An 18,226-nucleotide genomic window follows, 5' to 3' on the forward strand; every position below is an offset into this window, starting at 1 on the left:
TGTGTAAGCCCCTTTGTGAATATCTGCACTCTCTCCGAGATATTCTTGATCCTGACATCAGGGAGACAACACACTCTTCTGACCACTCTATCGGTCAGAGAGACGTCTGTCTGTGCCGCTGACAAAGAGATTCGAGTTTTGTAATTTGTAAAAGGAGAACCTTCGAAATCGCGACTACTTCCATCCAAAACGATAAAGGCAGCTGATGTCAGGGAACACCGCCTTGATGTCAGACAGGTTCCCCTCTAAGGCACTCACCATGCTGACTTAGAAATAAAACCGCTTTCTTTCACTGACACTGGATCAAGACCCTGGAACTCCCTATTCGTGGCATTGTGGGCAGCACATGGACAACAGCTGTTCCAGAAGGTGGCTCACCACCGCCTTCTCAAAAGGGATGGAGAATAAATGGTAGGCTCAGCCAGCGACATCCACGTTCCAGGAGTAAATAAACAAAAACAGCTGGGGTCTCTCGTTGTGGCATTCAATACATCACAACGTTTCTGTCTGCAGCATACATGACACTAAAATCTGTCATCCACGAAAAACTAAATCGAGTCCCTGAGGTGTTATTGCGCATCTGGTCTGACTTTTGCACATGCCTCCTGACCCAGAAATAAGCACCGACACTGTGATGCAAGATTCTCTCCATCAGTAATTTTCAGCCTTCGTAAGAATGTTCCACTCATTCCATCTCTCTGTATGCTACTTTGGGCAAGGAGTTAATATTTGTGGATGAGGGGTCAGCAGGATTAAATACCACAGTTAACGTTTGATCAGACGTGATGTTATCGAATGGGGGAGCACAGAGGATGGGCCGAGTGGCCTCCAGCTTCTCCGCTCCCTGATCAAATTGAGAGAGCCGGAGGGAGGAGTTATTAACATGACCCGGGAATGAGCTCCACTGGAGCTTCATAAAGGGGCAATTCCCAGCTTGAAACGTTCTCTACCCTTTCTCCCACAGCCTCAGTTCCTTTGATCAAACTGGGAGAAAAGGGAATTGGGGAAATGACCAATTGATGTTTGTTTTGGGGAAAACATCGCATGCGCAATGCCTCATCGCAAGCTCACCTCCCCCAATGCTGATTGTTCCTGACCAGAGGAGCTGCCCTCCCCCAGCGCTGCCATTGAGGAGCATTTACTCAGTGAGTGCAAGAGGTTTGTTTGGAACAGACTGCAATGGAGAGATCAGCACCCAGGGAAGCGAGGGAACAGCAGGCTCCTTCCAGCAGCACATCGGGATGGGAGCCTGGGACACAGAGGGGGCTCCGAGACCGGGATTGATTCGGGGTGAGTTCAGGGAGAAGCGGGGGCTGTTTGTAAGAGGCCGAGTGGAGCAGGAACTGGGCCAGGAACTTGGAGTGAGCGGGCTGGGGGGAAGAGAGAGGCCTTTCTCGGGCTGTGTGTGGGCCTGCTGAGGGAGGCAGAGCGGGAAGAAGCTGCTGTGGGACATTCTTGGGGTTTGCAATCCCCTAAACACTGATGAGAATTTATTGTTTGGCTTCTGTTTCACGTTGTTTATTGCGAATAGACATTGAAATAAAGGACAATAGAAACAAATGTGATAATCCTGTGTAAGATAAATATAGCAGGCACCGGATAAACGTCTCCAAGTATGTGAAATCCTGCCCAATATTTGTTTTTTAACAGTTAATGTATTGGGAGCTGGACATTGAACTGTGCAATCATTCCATTTGTGGAGATGTCCATATGTTGGTGAGTTTATTTTATCTAAGTGAAATGTTTTAGAATTTGGGAAACAGAAAAAGACTGGAAGGAGCTCAGGGCTCGAGTGGAACCAGGATCTGCACTGTTCACCTTGCCCTGTTCAAAAACAAAGAATTGTAATGATCATGACCTGAATATTGCATTGATCATTTGATATCTTCCTACTCAGCTGCTAGTGATGTACAGGAGCTTTCTCTTTTGTCTTTCTCCAGGCAAATATTTGATGGATCAATCCAAGAGTGACCAACTGCTTCTCACACCCAGCAGGTATGTTACCACTGTTAGAGAGGAGAAGGTCCTTTCCACAATCAGAGTGGATTGAGTCAGGCGCACATTGAGCTCCATTTCCAGAAGTACACATTCAATCCAAGAGTTAAACACAACTGACGATATATAAATCTATATTATTCTGCCCTCTTCTCAGTGCTTGTCACCTCCATGACAGTAAATTCCATTATTCAAAGCCAATTATCATTCATAAGATGAGAAGCAGGTTAGACTGTATGCTTATAATAAATATACATTTGAGCTACATTAAATTCATATGTAGATTTGGCATTTTTAAAGTTACAATCAATTAGAACAAACCGATCATGGTGTTACATGGTTATAACAAATATTTGTATGAAGTGTATATTTGAGTGCAGATATAGAAGCAATGTTGGACATTTATGAGTAACTGAGCAGGACAAAATTATTCTTTTGATAAACATTTGTCCTGTACAAAGACAATAATCAAACAATGTAAATTTCAAATGAACCTCTTGGTCAAGCCATATCCACAGATGATGCGTAATGCTCATTCACATACGTACATACACATCTCTGTCTGTCTGTCTGTCTCTCTCTCTCTGTCTCATTCTCACTCTCAGCCTAGTGTTGATGAAAACACACTTTATGCACGCTCCCATTCTGGTTGAGGGCCTCAGTAATGCAGAAGCATTTCCATACTTTTTTAATGTATGAAACACTGATTGATAAGATCTTAAAACCACCTCAAAGTGTATCAGAACTGGAATCACAGAGAGACATACAGACAATGTTGGTGTGATCTCGACCAGTACCACTCTTCAAAGTGATACAGATTGGCAGCACAACACAAAACTCACTCTCACTCAGCCAGTTAATGGTAAAAGGGAAAAAAAATGCAATTTAGGCCCACAACTACTTCCAGATATGGACAGTCATAAATTGACCACATTATTAATCGCTTCAGAAGATGTTAGTATTAGATGTTACATTATTGCAGTGCCCAGCAGCAACTGCCAAAGACTACTGCACACACGCACAATGTAAAAAGAAAACTGAGATTGAATACAATAAAATTCAGATTCTTGGCAAAGATGAAAATCACACAACACCAGGCTTTAACTTTGTACACGCAGTCCAACACCGGCATCTCCAAATCTTGGCAAAGATGTTTATTGAACCAACATTAATGCCTCAAGCACACAGGTTTATCAAATATTGAACGGATTTATCCTACACCCTGCTGAAAAAACACAACTGAACATAGAGAATGGCATCCATATACTCGACTTGTCACTGTTGCACACAGAGCAAAACTGGTACTCGAGGTATTCAAAGGCCAATAACTGCAGAACTAATCTCAAATTGGCATTTACACGGAGACACTGGCAGTGAGTGAATGAAGATTAGAATCCCAACAATTAGTGGAAACTAGTATGGAGACAGATAAAGAATAGAATGTCCCAGTGCAGACACAACAGGCTGAATGGTTGTATCAATTCTGTGATTGAGTCATAAATCACAATATGCATAAGAGATTAAGGCCCAATCTCAACACCCTAAACACTATCAGATTGAATCTCAGTCACAGAATTTTTTTTTTTCTAATTCATTCATGGGTGGGGGCATCACTGACTCGGCCAGCATTTATTGCCCATCCCGAACTACCCATGCAGCCACATTGATGTGGGTCTGGAGTCACATGCAGGCCAGACAAGGAAAGGATGGTAGTTTCCTTCATTCAAGGACATTACTGAACCAGATGAGTTTTTCTGGCAATCAACAATAGATTCGTGGACATCATTAGACTCTTAGAATATTAATGGCTGCCAGAGAATTGAGCAACTTTGGTATATAAGAGTTGAAAGTGACTGGAACTCCTTGAGAACTTGACTCTCACAGTCACACAGCAGAAACTGGCATGTATAGATCAATTCCTAAATTCACACATGGACACAGCAGAAGTTGACATGTTTCCATCAAGTCCCAAACTCTCATATTGCCGCAACCGAAACTGACAGACATCAATTGATTTCGGCTCTCACATATTCACATTGCAGAAACTGAAAGAGAGCGAACAATAATCATGGACACCAATACGACAGGTACAGGTTGATAACTAGACTAACACATTCGCATAGCAAAGCCTGACAGGTACAGTTTGATAAATGAATTTGCACATTTAAGAAGCTGATAGATACAGATTAATAACTGCACTCCCCCCAGATGCACAGAGCAGAATCTGACAGGGACAGGTTGGTTAATAACTCTCATAGCTGAAAATGTGTTGCTGGAAAAATGCAGCAGGTCAGGCAGCATCCAGGGAACAGGAGAATCGACGTTTCGGGCATAAGCCCTTCTTCAGGAATGAGGAAAGTTTGTCCAGCAGGCTAAGATAAAAGGTAGGGAGGAGGGACTTGGGGGAGGGGCGTCGGAAATGTGATAGGTGGAGAGAGGTCAAGGTGAGGGTGATAGGTCAGACTGGGGTGGGGGCGGAGAGGTCAGGAAGAAGATTGCACGCTAGGAAGGCGGTGCTGAATTCGATGGATTTGACTGAGACAAGGTGGGGGGAGGGGAAATGAGGAAACTGGTGAAATCCGAGTTCATCCCTTATGGTTGGAGGGTTCCTAGGCGGAAGATGAGGCGCTCTTCCTCCAACCGTCATTTTGTTGTGGTCTGGCGATGGAGGAGTCCAAAGACCTGCATATCCTTGGTGGAGTGGGAGGGGGAGTTGAAATGTTGAGCCACAGGGTGGTTGGGTTGGTTGGTCCGGGTGTCCCAGAGGTGTTCTCTGAAACGCTCCGCAAGTAGCCGGCCTGTATCCCCAATATAGAGGAGGCCACATCGGGTGCAGAGGATGCAATAGATGATGTGTGTGGAGGTGCAGATGAATCTGTGGCGGATATGGAAGTTTCCTTTGGGGCCTTGGAGGGAGGTGAGGGGGGAGGTCTTGCACCTCCTGCGGTTGCAGGGGAAGTTGCCGGGAGTGGAGGTTGGGTTGGTGAGGAGTGTGGATCTGACGAGGGAATCACGGAGGGAGTGGTCTTTACGGAATGCTGATAGGGGAGGGGAGGGAAATATATCCTTGGTGGTGGGGTCCGTTTGGAGGTGGCGGAAATGACGGCGGATGATGCGCTGTACATGGAGATTGGTGGGGTGGTAGGTGAGGACCAGTGGGGTCGTGTCCTGGTGGCGGTTGGAAGGACGGGGCTCAAGGGCGGAGGAGCGGGAAGTGGAAGAGATGCGGTGGAGGGCATCGTCGACCACGTCGGGGGGGAAATTGCGGTCCTTGAAGAAGGAGGCCATCTGGGTTGTGCGTTTTTGGAACTGGACCCCTGGGAGCAGATGCGGCGGAGTCGAAGGAATTGGGAGAATGGGATGGCGTTTTTACAGGGGGCAGGGTGGGAAGAGGTTTTGGAACTGGTCCCCCTGGGAGCAGATGCGGCGGAGTCGAAGACGTGGTCCCGCAATTTCCCCCCCGACGTGGTCGACGATGCCCTCCACCGCATCTCTTCCACTTCCCGCTTCTCCGCCCTTGAGCCCCGTCCCTCTAACCGCCACCAGGACAGAACCCCACTGGTCCTCACCTACCACCCTACCAATCTCCATGTACAGCGCATCATCCGCCGTCATTTCCGCCACCTCCAAACGGACCCACCACCAAGGATATATTTCCCTCTCCTCCCCTATCAGCATTCCGTAAAGACCACTCCCTCCGTGACTCCCTCGTCAGATCCACACCCCCCACCAACCCAACCTCCACTCCCGCACCTTCCCCTGCAACCGCAGGAGGTGCAAGACTTGCGCCCTCATCTCCCTCCAAGGCCCCAAAGGAAACTTCCATATCCGCCACAGATTCACCTGCACCTCCACACACATCATCTATTGCATTATCTGCACCCGATGTAGCCTCCTCAATATGTGGGAGACAGGCCGGCTACTTGCAGAGCGTTTCAGAGAACACCTCTGGGACACCCGGACCAACCAACCCAACCACCCTGTGGCTCAACATTTCAACTCCCCCTCCCACTCCACCAAGGATATGCAGGTCTTTGGGCTCCTCCATCGCCAGACCACAACAAAACGACGGTTGGAGGAAGAGCGCCTCATCTTCCGCTTAGGAACCCTCCAACCACAAGGGATGAACTCGGATTTCACCAGTTTCCTCATTTCCCCTCCCCCACCTTGTCTCAGTCAAATCCATCGAATTCAGCACCGCCTTCCTAGCGTGCAATCTTCTTCCCGACCTCTCCGCCCCCACCCCAGTCTGACCTATCACCCTCACCTTGACCTCTCTCCACCTATCACATTTCCGATGCCCCTCCCCCAAGTCCCTCCTCCCTACCTTTTATCTTAGCCTGCTGGACAAACTTTCCTCATTCCTGAAGAAGGGCTTATGCCCGAAACGTCGATTCTCCTGTTCCCTGGATGCTGCCTGACCTGCTGCGCTTTTCCAGCAACACATTTTCAGCTCTGATCTCCAGCATCTTCAGACCTCACTTTCTCCTAATAACTCTCATATGCAGGTGGCAGTAAATTTCGGAGAAAGATTGGTAACTACACTCTCATTCGTAAAGCAGAAACTGACAGGAACAGATTGATAATGCTCCCAATTTCAAATCGCATAAATTGACGTGTACATTTTGATAATGACACTCACATATTCACAGAGAAGAAACTGACAGGTAGAGATTGCTAACAAAACAAACATTAGTGGAAAATTCACAGGTCTGGCAGTGTTTCAGGTCTAGTGACCGGTCCTCAGAACTGATGGTGGCAAGGAAAATGCACACAATGTGGTCTCCTTTATGTTGGGTAAACTGAGAGTAGATTGGGTGTCCACAGTGCAGAACACCTACATTCTGTCCAGACAAAAAGACCCTGAGCTTCCAGTTGCCTGCCACTTCAACACACCACCCTGTTCCCTGGCCAAGCTCTCTGTCTCAGGCTCGCTGCAGTGCTTCAGTGAAGCTCAGTGCCAGCTGGAAGAACAGCACCTCATTTTCTGCTTGGGATCTCGACAGCCTTCTGGACTCAATATTGAGTTCAATAACTACAGGGCTTGAGCTCTCCCATGTCATTACCCAAAAACGCACATATCCTGCCTTGTTAACATATAGTCTGCTATTATACACCACCAATTGTTAGCCATTAACAGGCCCTATTAATAGGCTATTCACCCACTTAGTCTGACAGTTATCCACTCCTTTGTCTGTCCTACTGTTCTTCTCTTTCTTTGGACTCTATCTCCATCTGTCATTTACTTGTCACTCTTCCACCCACCCTATCTTTTGTATAAAAACTAATATTTTCCTAGCTACCACCAGAAAATACAGAAGTTTGAATACACCACCCAACAAACGCAGGAACAGCTTCTCTGCTGTTATCAGACTTTTGAATGAACTGCTCAAATTTTAAGGTGAAAGTGGGTACTGCAGATGCTGGAGATTAGAGTCAAGATTAGAGTGGTGCTTGAAAAGCACAGCAGGTCAGGCAGTATCCGAGGAGGAGGAAAATTGACTTTTCGGATATTCCTGATGAAAGGCTTTTGCCCAAAACATCGATTTTCCTGCTCCTCAGATGCTGCCTGACCTGCTGTGCTTTTCCAGCACCACTCTAATCTTGCTCAAATTTTAACGTTAATCTCTCTCTCTTTGAAGTTTTAATATTGTATTTCGGATTCTGTTCTATTACCCTGATGCATTTTGTATGATATTATCTGCCTGTAATATCAGTGGGCGGCACGGTGGCACAGTGGTTAGCACTGCTGCCTCACAGCGCCTGAGACCCGGGTTCACTTCCCGCCTCAGGCGACTGACTGTGTGGAGTTTGCACGTTCTCCCCGTGTCTGCGTGGGTTTCCTCCGGGTGCTCCGGTTTCCTCCCACAGTCCAAAGATGTGCAGGGTCAGGTGAATTGGCCATGCTAAATTGCCCGTAGTGTTAGGTAACGGGTAAATGTAGGGGTATGGGTGGGTTGCGCTTCGGCGGGGCGGTGTGGACTTGTTGGGCCGAAGGGCCTGTTTCCACACTGTAATGTAATCTAATCTAATCTAAAAAAATCTAAAGTACACAAAACAATACTTTCCATTGTATCTCAGTGCATGTGACAATAATAAATCAGATCAAATCAAATGGATAACTACACTCTGAGAGCGCAGAATCTGAGAGGTACGGGTTGATAACTACAGTCACACAAACTGACAGGAAAAGATGAATAAATACACTCAAAAACTGTCATTACAGAGTCTGACAGGGAAAGATTGATAATTAAACTCTCACATTCGCAAAGCAGAAACTGATAGCGACAGTTGAAAACTCAGCTCACACATTCACATCATAGAAACTGGAAGAATTGACAATTACACAAGTATATTCACCATGCAGAAACTGACAGCTACAGATTGACAACTATATTTATGTATTCACACAGCAGAATCTGAAAGATACACACTGACAGTTCCACTCACTTTGACAAAGAAGAAAATGACAGGTAGAGAATGATAACTGTACTCCCACATTCACATCACTGAAACTGACCGCTACAGTTTGGTTAATACACCCACATTCACAGAGCAGAAGCTGATGTGGTACTGATCAATAACTGTATTCGCATTTTGACAGGGAAGAAACTGACAAGGACAGATTGGCATCTACACTGTCATATGACACTCTGGGGTCAAATAGATACTGTTTGATAATTGCTCTCCCATATTGATATAGCTTAAACTTGCAGGTAGAGATCAACATCTACATTCTCACAATAACTGATGGATACAAATTGCTGACTGCATTTAATATTCATACAGCAGAAACTGACAGGTAGAGACTAATATCGAAACTCGGATTCTCGTAGCTGAAACTGACAGATTCAGGTTGATAACAACACTCCAGACACACAGCAGAAACTGTTCAGGACAGATTGGTAGGCAAACAAACACATTTGCAGGGCAGAAACCGACAGGTATATATAGATAACTAAACTCACATATCCACATCGGAGAAACACATAGGGACTGATCCTATTTATTTAAAATGTATTTATCAACCAGTCCCTAACAGTTTCCTCTATGTGGATACACAAGTTCAGTTATCAATCTGCACCTGTAGGCTTATGCTATGTGAATGTATGAGTGTAGTTATCAGTCTGTCCCTATTTGTCTCTGTGATGTAAATATATTTACCAGAGAGTGACAGGGATAGATTGATAACTGCATTCACTTGCATATTTGTACAGATTATGCTGATTGATAATTACAGTTTGATAATTGGACTCAGATATTCACAGAGCAGCATTTAACAGATACATCTTGATAATTGTCCTCACATTCACTGAGCAGGAACTGACAGCTATGGATAGATAAGGAAACTTTCATATCCAGACATGCACTTTCATTAGATTATCCCATTTGTAGAGGCGTTGGTTAGGATCGAGTTCTCAGTGAATTGGTACAGATTTTTTTGATACATCACCAAAGAGCAGCTCAGGCCAAGAATAGAATCAGCCCTGTGGTCCTGTTGGAATTGCTGTCTTGAAGGAAACAAGCCTAATGATTATTAAATTATTTCATTGACTTAATGTTGATTTACAGACGATGTCTCTTCTGTCTTCCTCCAGCAAATTACTTGAAGGACCAAGACAGTGTAATATGTCCTCGGTACAAAGCCAAGTGTGATCAGTTCCTTCTAACAAAAAGCAGGTATGTTACTGCATCAGACTGAAGAACATCCTTTCTATAGTTACAGAGCAGACTGAATTAGACACACATTGTCTCAATTTCCAGAGGGAAATTTTCAAATCAAGAATCAACTACCTCGGAGGAATTACAATTTTTTTTTCTCTCTCTTTCCATTCTTTACGTACATCAACCCATTTGCAATAATTGTTATAATTCACAGCCGTAGAGTTATAGAGATGTAGAGCACAGAAACAGACCATTCGGTCTGACCCATCTATGCCAGCCAGATATTCGAAACTAATCAAATCCCATTAGCCAACACTAGTGCCGTTTGCCAGCACCTGGCCCATATCCGTCTAAATCGTTCCTATTCATGTAGCATCCACATGCCTTTTAAATGTTGGAATTGTTCCAGCCTCTACCATTTCCTCGAGCAACTCATTCCACACACACACACACCACCTTCTGCATGAAAAGGTTGCTCCTTAGGTCCCTTTTAAAACTTTTCCCTCTCACCTGAAACCTATGCCCTCTAGTTCTGGACTCCCCCACCTCAGGGAAAATACCTTGTCTATTTAGCCTATCCATGACCCTCCTGATTTTATAAAAGGTTATAAAATTCTATAAGTTCACCCCTTAGCCTCTAACACTCCAGAGAAAACAGCCCCAGCCTCTTCAGCCTGTCCCTTTTGCTCAAACACTCCAACCCTGGAAACAATCTTGTAAATCTTTTCTGAATGTTTCATGTTTCACAACATCCTTCCGATAGGAAGGAGACCAGAATTGTATACAATATTCTAAAAGCGGCCGAACCAATTACCTGTACAGCTACAACATGACATCGAAACCCCGATACTCTGTGCTCGGACCAATAAAGAACAGCATACTAAATGTCATCTTCATTATCTTATCGACCAGCAACTCCACTTTCAAGGAACTATGCACCTGCACTCCATGGTCTCTTCGTTTATTAATACTCCCCAGGACCTTACCATTAAGTATATAACTCCTGCCTTGATTTGCCTTTCCAAAATGCAGCACCTCACATTTATCTGAATTGAACTCCATCTGCCACTGCTCAGCCCATTGCTGCCCCCCACAAGGGTCCTGAAAACACGATTTGAGACATCAGGAACCCTGGCACCTGGGAGGCAACACACCAACTTTCCCCCACTGCATGAGAGAAAATCAAAGTCCTTCTGCATTCCTCCTCCACTTCGTAGAGCTACACAAGTGTCCCAATGATGGTGAGAACCATCACAATACAGCGCAGGGTAATTAATACCTATCTTTACTTCAACAGTCTTCAAATAATTATATCACCATGCACTGAAAATAAATACAAATTATGACCTCAATTAGGTGGATCAATGGGCCAAGAAGTGACAGATGTAGTTTTGTTTAGATACATGGGAGAACTTTGATTTTTGTAAGACAAACCAGGGCAACAATTATACAATTAATAGTGTGGCTTTGGTGAGTGTTGCTGAACAAAGAGACCACATAGTGCAGGTGCATATTTCCTTGAAAATAGAGTCTCAGATAGACAGGGTGGTGAAGAATGCCTTTGGCATGCTTGCCTTCATTGGTCAGAACATGGAGTGTAGGAGTTGGGGTGCCATCTGGTGGCTGTGCAGGACACGAGCGAGGCCACTTTCAGGAGATTGTGTACAATTCTCATCATCCTTCTACAGGAAGGATGTTGTTAAACTTGCGATGGTGCAGAAAAGATTTACAAGGATGTTATAGAGATATAGAGTCATACAACAGAGAAACAGGTCCTTTAGCCCACTATGTCTATGATGTCCAACAAACAGCAGACTGCATTCATCCCATTTACCTGCACTTGGCCCATAGCCAACTATACCCTGGCTTCTTAAGGGCACATCCAAATGCTGCTGAAATGCTTTGACAGTATTCCAACACACACTCAGGCAGCATATTACAAACTTTACCCACCATCTAGGTCAAAATATTTTTCTCAGATATCCTCTAAAATGCTTTGCCCTCACCTTCAACTTTTATTCTCTGTTCTTAGATATATCTGCCAAGGGGAGAAAGATCACACAATCTACTCTGTCTGCATCTTTCACGATTTAGTATATCCCAGTCAGATGCTCCCTCAATCTCTTCTGCTCCAAGAAAACCAAACCCAAACCCAAACCCTTTGACGGAGACTTTCCAACCCACTGCATCCTCTCCAGCCAATCCCATCCTTCTAATTGTGTGGCAGTCAGAACTGCACATGGTATTTGATCTGTTTTGTAAAGTTGTAATAAGACTTCCTTGCTGTTACATTCAACAGCTCTGGTACTGAAGGAAAGCATTTTGTATGCCTTCTTCAGCAGCCTCTCTGCAATCTATAGACTTGTACACCAAGGTCCCTTTGTTCCTCAGTACTCCCTCGGGACCAATCTTCATTGTGTAATTCTTTCCCTTATTAGACCTTTCAAAATGCACATTTATCAGGATTAAATTCCATCTGTCATTGCTCTGCCCAATGTACTCATACTGTAGCCTGAAACCATCCCTCTCACTGTCAAAAACAGGGTGTCACAGAACAAAGAACAATACAGTACAGAAACAGGTCCTTTGCACTCCAAGGCTGCACTGAAACATTTAACACTTCCACACAAAAAAAACATCTACAAGCTTACTAATTATACATTCTACATTCATATACAATTGTTAATATGTACACAACAAGCAGCAAGGGTCCCAGCACTGTGGTACACCACTGGTCACAGGCTTCCAGTCACAAACACAACCCTCCACCATTATAGTTTGCATCCTGTCTGCAAGCTCATTTGCTCTAGTTTGCTTGAGACTCCAAGAGCTAAGTTTGGACCAGTCTTTTATATGGGGCTCTGGCAAAGGCTGTAGGGGTGGCCTGTACCTGGCCAGAATAGAGTGGCCCATGTCTGTTAACACAAACTGGCTGATAAACTAGAAGGTAGAATTAAACATTGACATGAAATGGTACACATTTAAATAGATACCCAGAGATTATTGGACACAGAATGAAGAAACTCTCATACTGGTCTTGGTATAAACATGTGAACAGTAAATTCAAAGTATACAATCAGACCAGAGACTGACCAATCCAGAAAATAACGTACAATCATAAACTGTACCATAGAATGAAAGTTGTGGAAATTATCCAAACTGTTTTACAGTGTCAGAGACTGACAACTGTGTAAAAAGTCTCAATTTCATTTACAGTACATAGAATTTCTCCAATGCAGATAGAGGTCACAGAAGAGAACCAGAATCGACCTGCAACAACTTGTCAAAGCACATCCCACCCACATATAGGCCCTACCTGACCCCCATAACCACACCTTTACCATAGTTAACCCATCTAGGCTGCACGTTGATGAATTTTTCCAGGGCAATTTACCATGACTAATCCAGCTAAGCTACACATGTTTGGACTGTGGAAGGAAATTAGAGCACCCAGCCGAAACTGTTATGAAGATGTGAGTGTACTGTACCTTTAAGAAAGTTATCAGCCAGTAGAACTACTTGACAGCACCAAGTGTTCTGAAAAAAAAGGTAACATTTGGTCGAACAACTCAAGTAGCTATTTGCCTGGAGATAAAAATCAATTTGAATTCAACCAATCGGTTTAAATTATATCCTGAAAATAACAAATTCCAAACCAGTTCATACTGAGCGTATTGACGTTCTTAAAAGCCAATGACACAATCCGATGCTCTGGAGGTATAAGACCTGGGAAAATCGAACACTTGGGAGGAGAATTGCCAAGCCCCCAGCATGTAAAAAGATTGCCCAAAAAATAGCTCTCTTTAAAGTACCTTTATCAATCAGCAACTAGTAAAGCACAATGCCCAAGAAGAACAAAAGACGACCGGAATACAGAAAAGAACCGAAAGCTGCCTGGTTTTGAGATAAGAAGTTTTGTTTTGTAAATCTTAATCAGGAGTTCTATTGGACTAGTATTATAGAAGATAGGATAGAGGAAGAAGTTGTTAATAGTTGTTAGTTATCACTCTCTGTTATACTTTCATAAATAAAGCTGTTAATCTTTACTTTAACTAGTTCTTGGCCTATCACATTTTCACAGATTACTGCATGGGATAAATCTTTTCTGTATTGCTGGTTTTAAATTAGCAAAGGGGTTTACCCTGTGCTGTAACAAAACCAATGCAGACATCGGGAACCTGTCTGTGTGAAGTTTGCACAATGAGCCAAGGCTGGAATTGAAACTACCCTGACATGGATGGCAATAGATAAAATCTTATTCATGTTGAGCAACAGAGACTTGAAGTAAAAAGAGCTCCTGCAGTTTCTGGGAAGTGTCATCTTAAATAGAGCCAAATATTATAAGTACACTCACTTATTCACAGAGCATACACTGAAAGGTACACTTTCAAATGCACTCATTCATTCATTTAGTTGAAACTATCAGGTACAGATTGAAAACTGCACTCAAACATTCACATTGGAGAAACTGACAGGTATAAGGTTTAAAACAAAGTTCTTATATTCATCAAAAAAAACTAACAGGTACATTTTGATAGCACATTCTCAGAGCTGAGTACACACAGGCAGATAAAAAATGTTGCTGACTTCTCATTTTTCTTCTTGTCTTCTGCTTTGAGATATTTAAACTGACACAAGTCTGAAAGAAATTAATAACTGTAGTGTATATACCCTGCAATTGCATGACAGAAATGAGAGGCATAATTCACCTTTCATTTTATCACTAACTTACTGTGTGTGCTCACAGATCACATACTGACAGATTCAATTACAAGTCACTGTGACATAACAGGGATGGAGTTAAAAAAAAACCCATTCATTTCATCTGAAAGTTAGAAATGTTGAAATATTTGCTGTCTCACATGCCAGTGTATCGACAGAAACTGAGTGAAAACAAATTAGAAACAACAAACTGGCAGTTACAGAGTGAAATAGAGTCGGTTGCAAAACAATGAACTGTTAGGAGACAATGCAACTATCCACTGGTGAGAAACTGACATAAACAGTGTAACATCACTGATGTACATTGCAGAAATTGGCAATAACAATGTTAAGATATTGTACCTTACCAAATGCTGCAGTTATAAATACAAACATACTGTCATTGCGCAGAAGCTGATATTCAAAGGATATGGGTGTGGAGGGGAGGGAGTCCTACCTGAGACTGTCCAAAGTGGTGTTTGGTCACACTCAAAATTGTAGATACTAAATGAGAAACATTCTTATGTTAATGACTGACACCTACAGAGTAAAAACAACAGGTTACACTTTAGAAGGTTTGAGTTTCAGTCCAGTAACATACTGACATGTAAAGACTGTGAAATAGAGTAAACAAAAATGCTTTACCTCCCAGAACTGGATAGACACAGATTGGAGGAACATTTCCAAGTGGCAGGCAAATGGTGTAAAGTTTTACTGCTTACATCAGTGTTTGGTGGATACAGAATAAAACCTGTCTTGAAGTAACACTAATTGACTATTACACAGAGGACCAGAGCCTCAATGGTCAGGTGTTGAATTCATGCCAAATGTCTAAATAAGGACTCGATAGATATAAAGTTAAAGTGACACATACATAGCATGCTAACGGTTGCTGGTTAACAGGCATTCGTATGAGACTGAGAAATGCTCTAAATGCCGGTGTGAAAGTTCAATGCTCTTAAATAAAAACTGCAGCAACGTGGTTCTGATCCACTGCAGTTACGTGCAAAGCACACAGTTACAGATCGGTCTCTGGGCCCACAGTTAACACTCAAGTTCTCAGAAATATATTAATCCCGCAGTGAAGACAGGCATTTTCAACCCATGACTCATGGACAGTTTTAAATAGGGACTTTTTTTCATCTCTCTCCAACTCCGTGCAGTTGAGAACGAGTTCCATCAAAACCAAACCGAGAAAACACTCTTAGCCTTAGAATCCCGACAGTGTAGAATTTGGTACTTCGACCCAACAAGTCCACATCAGACGTCGGAAGAGTAATCCACCCAGACCCACTCCCCATTATTCTACATTTACCCCTAATTAATGCACCAAACCTACATATCCCGGAACATTATGGGCAGTTAGCATGGCCAATTCACTACACGGCACGTCTTTGAATTGTGAGAGGAAAACTGAGTACCCGGAGGAAACCCACTCAGACACGGGGAGAATGTAAAAAATCCACACAGACAGTCGCCCGAAACTGGAATCGAAGGAGGACCCCTGGCGTGGTGAGGCAGCAGCGCTAACCACTGAGAAAAGTGGCAAGCTCATTAATTCCAGCCCAGAGAGAGGACCAGAAACAGACCTGCGGAGCTAGAAACATACCCTTCCACTTCCACATCATCACAACAACGAGCAAAAGGAAACCGAACCAATACCACAGTCACTTTCTGTGTCACTAACACGAAACAAATCTCCCTCAGTCAGACTGACAGAAACAGAATCACCATCCACTTCACATTTCGTTGTAGATTCTGACAGATCCACGTTGGGTCCCACACAAACCAATCACAGAAACTGAGTGTTTGGGAATGACTCAGTCTAAATCAACCAATCAGGAACCAGTATACATCACATACAGCCTCTTCCTCACTTTGTGTCTTTCACTGTGTCTCCCACCTGCACACACACACACCATGGGTGCTGGGGATAAAATAAGCACTACCGCACTTAGGTGGTAGTGTGGGGGTTAAAAAAACAAAAAAACACAAAAAAGGGAAAAAAAATAACCAGGAGTCTTCAAAAAGAAAAAAAAAATCAGGAGATTTCTCCCTCCAACTCTATTTTGATTTAGTCCCTACCCTCCCCTTCACTGTTTTGATCACACAGCACTGCCCTCTGATGTGAAGGGCAGTGCTTGTCACTGGCCACCCGGGTGTTTTCCTATCTTCCTGGTGGTGGAAATTGAATAAAGTTTCGTGCACTTTGTGTTTTCCACTGTGTACAAAAAAAAAACAGCCTCTTCCCTTGTCAGTGGAGAGACAGCAGATTAAGCACCAGTGAATCATTTTTAAGATTGATTAGTTCTGGTCTGCATGTGATTCTTGACCAGGTATTTTTAGTCACAGACTATATTTGATTTTATAAGTGAGTTGCAAATTGACGAGGTGGGGGAAACGACTTCATAAACAGTTCAAGTTGCTAAAAGCCCTGGTGGAAGTGCCCACAGTTTACACTCCCACGGATTGATGTATTTTCACTTTTTTTCATTGACAGTGCGCGGATTTAATCCGATTTTTCAGAATACAAACACCAAAGCACTTTCTGCTGTCGGTGAGAGCCTTTCAAAGTGAACCGAGAGAACACCAAAACAGCTGCCGGACTGAAATGTGGTGATTTTTGCTGAATCTGATCGAGACCGATAAGGGACGACAACTTTAAAATATCGCCTAAACACAGTGTTCGTCATTGATACTGAGCCGGAAGAATGTTGTGTGCTGCTTTATCAGCATGCCGGGGTGCGATTGAAATGTGAAGTGAAAAGACAGGTTGCAGACGGCAGTGTTTGGCCCGTTTTGTTTCAGCCTCTTTTCAAGGTTTAAAAAGACAACGTACTCTCAAGATCAGAAATGGACAGTACAGGTGGGCAAATGAGGGAGAGTAAGACCGTGTGAAGAACACATTTGTAAACTAAAAGTAAATTAACATGAGTATTAATGTTTTTTAAACTTAGTTTTTTGTACTTCATTTTTTAGTGTAAAACCTACTCCCTTGTTTGGAAATTGGCGGCCTTTTCAAGTTGGAAAGAAGGCGGTTGATGATTTGGCGCCGGTACTTTCCGCCCTCCTCCCCGTGCCCTCTCTGGATTGGGGAATAAGGCAGATATGATTGGTCCCATTGTTCAGCACCTCCTAATGTTGTTTCAAGTCCCAGTCAGCAATGGCCGCGTCACCATTCTTCCCGAAGGTGTAAGAGACCGCAATGTGGGCGGATTACAGCGTTCTCTGTGCAAGTGTGCGTGTGAGATTGTGACTATGTCTAACAGCCACGCAGTTCCATTGCCACTGCAAGTAACACAAAATGTTACGTTCAAAATGATTTCTACCCACAGATCCTTTGTCAGAGAGGCCTATAGCACAGAATCAGGCCCTTTGAAAGTTGAGTCTGCACTGATCAGAAACAACCAGCTAACAATTTTCATCCTGATCAGCCAGCATCTATTTAAAGGATTATGATAGCAGAGGAGCTTATCTTTATCACCACATCATTCTGCATTTCTTCATATTGCAGTAGAAGACTTTGTCTGTTTCAGTCCATCCAGAAACTTTTTTTTAAGATAATTAGTGGGAGGCACGGTGGCACAGTGGTTAGCACTGACTGCTGCCTCACAGCGTCGGAGATCCGGGTTCAATTCCTGCCCTAGACGACTGACAGTGTGGAATTTGCACGTTCTCTGCGTGGTGCTCTGGTTTTCTCCCACAGTCCAAAGATATGCAAATCAGGTGAATTGGTTAAATTGCCCGTAGTGTTAGGGAAGGGGTAAATGTAGGGGTATGGGTGGGTTGCGCTTCGGGTAAATGTTCTGTTTACATCAGAAAATAGAAGTGAATTAGCCAATTGTCTTTTCTGTACAAGGTCAGT

General features: G+C 43.6%; 1 long non-coding RNA gene and 1 pseudogene across 2 annotated transcripts; one reads left to right on the forward strand and one right to left on the reverse strand.

The window, feature by feature from the left end:
• LOC148135461 (Fc receptor-like protein 4) overlaps positions 1-18,226 on the reverse strand; it is a 451,279-nt pseudogene that overhangs the window by 127,537 nt on the left and 305,516 nt on the right.
• LOC148135463 (uncharacterized) lies at positions 930-13,730 on the forward strand. 2 transcript variants are annotated; one of them, XR_015755239.1, is made up of 4 exons: positions 930-1,290; positions 1,941-1,995; positions 9,594-9,675; positions 12,877-13,730. It is a non-coding gene; the product is annotated as an uncharacterized LOC148135463 (long non-coding RNA). The 2 variants fall into 2 exon arrangements; XR_015755240.1 differs by having other exon boundaries at positions 930-1,145.

The sequence above is a fragment of the Chiloscyllium plagiosum genome, unplaced genomic scaffold (genome assembly GCF_037043375.1).
Source record: "Chiloscyllium plagiosum isolate Xiang-an unplaced genomic scaffold, Cpla_swu_hap1 HiC_scaffold_49, whole genome shotgun sequence".
Taxonomy (NCBI): Eukaryota; Metazoa; Chordata; class Chondrichthyes; order Orectolobiformes; family Hemiscylliidae; genus Chiloscyllium; species Chiloscyllium plagiosum.